The 2,601-nt window shown below is 47.5% G+C and overlaps 1 long non-coding RNA gene across 1 annotated transcript; it reads left to right on the top strand.

Moving 5' to 3' along the window:
• The first annotated feature begins 249 nt into the window (after nucleotides 1-249).
• LOC135375981 (uncharacterized) lies at nucleotides 250-2,233 on the top strand. Its single transcript, XR_010417464.1, has 2 exons — nucleotides 250-802; nucleotides 2,057-2,233. It is a non-coding gene; the product is annotated as an uncharacterized LOC135375981 (long non-coding RNA).
• The last annotated feature ends 368 nt before the right edge of the window (nucleotides 2,234-2,601 follow it).

The raw sequence follows: 2,601 nt of genomic DNA on the forward strand, positions 1-2,601 counted from the left end.
GGAGTGCGTGTGCTTAGAAATAGTTTGATGCTGGTTTCCTTCTTTGTTTCTTTTCGCTTTTTCCCCCCTTGTCTGACAAACATGTGCTGACATGCCTGGGCTTGTTCTGACATGCTTTCCTTCTACATGTAGTTTTTTCTTTTTGTACAAGGCATATTCTTGACGATAGTGCTGCCTTGAATGCTATTCTTAATAATTTTGCGATTCATTTAGTTCAGAGAGTAACCGCGAGGGGGCAGGTGTGTGACTTTATGTCTTGCTGAACCTTTTTTTTTTTTTCCTGTACAGTAAGACTTTGGGAATGAAATGCTACAATCTCCTCTTGTCTATGGTGTTTTTCTGCAATAGTTCCCTACGCAATCATTATAGTAGAATAAAGGAAATAATCTAGGGATAGTGATTCAATAAATAACAGGTGCCCTGTCTAGAGCGTACGCGTCCTTGAGCCACGCAGGTGCATGATGACGTCATACTGTGGCTTCATTGTAGATTGACCAAAGGAGCATTAGTGGAAAAAAACAGGGTAGCCCTGAGACAATAGGATGACGTCACGACCAATGAGAACGGCCAGCAGGGGGCGCAAGGATTCACTTCTCTCTTGGACACTGACGGGTCTCGACACGCAAATTCTGCTCCTGGCGTTGGCCGTCAGTGGAAGAGCGTAGCTTCGGTGGGGTTCTGTCTGCCTCTGATGGGGTGCGGATGTGTGGTTCGTCACTGGTGAATGGTGTTCGACGATGCAGGTGGATTTTGTGACGAGCGGATTTACAATGAGGGAATGCTGTGAACGGGAAAAATGATGGTGAGTGCCTTTTTCACTCTGTTCAAGTGTTTGTTTTCCTCTGTTGCCCAGCAGTCGTACGATTTGTCCTGACGTGTCCTGACATGCCCCGATATGCATGCTTTCCTTTGTTGACGCTTAGTATTTTTTTCTCTTTTGACAAGGAACATTGTTGTCTTGACGATAGTGCTGCCCTGAGTTCTGCGCGCGTTGATTTGTTGAGTGCCTAGTCCTCTTATTAGCCGTTGTTGGAGTTACATGTTAGGATGTTTTGTTCTTTTGCAAGTCTCATTTAGTAAGACTTTGGAATTCCTTCGATCAGCTTTCATGCATGGTGCTCTTCTGCAATAGTTTCCTATGCAATCGTTATAGAAGAATAAAGGAAATAATCTTGGGATAGTGATTCAATAAATAATAGGTCCCCTGTCTAGAGCGCACGCGTCCTTGAGCCACGCAGGTGCATGATGACGTCATACCATGGCTTCACTGCAGATTGACCAAAGGAGCATTAGTGGAAAAAAACAGTGTAGCCCTGAGACAATAGGATGATGTCTGGACCAATGAGAACTGCCAGCAGGGGGCGCAGGAATGCTCTTCTCACTTAGCCTCACGACCAATGAGAACTGCCAGCAGGGGGCGCAGGAATGCTCTTCTCTCTTAGCCTCTCGCAGGTGGCGGTAGGAGCGCGCAGAGGGCGCTACGAGCGCGCGCATGCGTAGCACCCGTAGAGTGGCGCTTACGTCAGTCCACCTCTGGCTCTCGTTGGGAGAAGACGTGCGGTCGTTCGCTCCGTCGTCACTTGATCCCTGGCTGTCGACGAGAGCAGTCGCATCGGTCTGCGCTCCTACTGTGGTGAGGTGATTTGTTGTGTAACTAATGCTTTCGCCAACTTTGTTCCCGCTTTGTTTGCGATTTTCGTGCCCGTGCACGTCGGGTGCTGGTTGCTGTTGTCCGGGCATTCCCGCCATTTTCTATCATCTTCTGCCTTGGGAACGGGAGTAGCGCTGGCGTGATTCTTAATAATTTTGTTGTGAGATTAGTTGAGAAAGTAACCGCTAGGGGATGCAGCTGCGGGGCTTTATACAGCAGAAAAACCATTACGAGTCAGTTCTCTGCCTGCCTCTCGGATGGAGCAGTCGCATCGTTCTGCGCTCCTGTTGTGGTGGGATCATTTGTTGTGTAACTAATTGTTTTTTCTTGTTAGCTATTGATGGTTTGCATACTCTTGCTTTCCCAGCCTCTGTATTACGAGTGTTTTTCTCCTTGCATGTCCAGAGCTGTCCTAACCTGCCCAGACATGCCATGATGACGTCACAGCTGACGTCACAGGATGTGCGGAACTGGTGCTGCGATGCTTTGCAACCTGCCTCAGTGCTCCGTCGCCCAGCGGCCTTTCCGGGCCGCTTTCTTCAAGATGATGTCGTTGATCTTCAACTAAACTCCTTCTCTCCACTCTATCTCTATCTTTTTATTTTATTTTCTACCTGTTTTTTTTATTTTTTATCAGCTCAAGTAGCCGGAAACTCACATCTTCGTCTGGACGTGTCTTAGATGATCCCCAATTAGTGTAATGACTCTCTGGTGGGTCCTGATTAATGTGGGGGGTCCCAATTAGCTCTAATTGCTAATTAATGGCGTCCAGGCGAAGATGTGACTTGCCGGCTTCTTGAGCTGATACATTACTACTGACACTAACTTTACGTTACAGTCCTACAAGCTAGAAGTCCTAACAACGCTCTCTAGAAGAGTTTGCTTTTCGTACTGACCATACCAAGCGAACAATCTAAGCACGGGAGAGCCGCTGCAGAGTGCAGTACGGT

This window comes from Ornithodoros turicata, unplaced genomic scaffold (genome assembly GCF_037126465.1).
Source record: "Ornithodoros turicata isolate Travis unplaced genomic scaffold, ASM3712646v1 ctg00000961.1, whole genome shotgun sequence".
NCBI lineage: Eukaryota > Metazoa > Arthropoda > Arachnida > Ixodida > Argasidae > Ornithodoros > Ornithodoros turicata.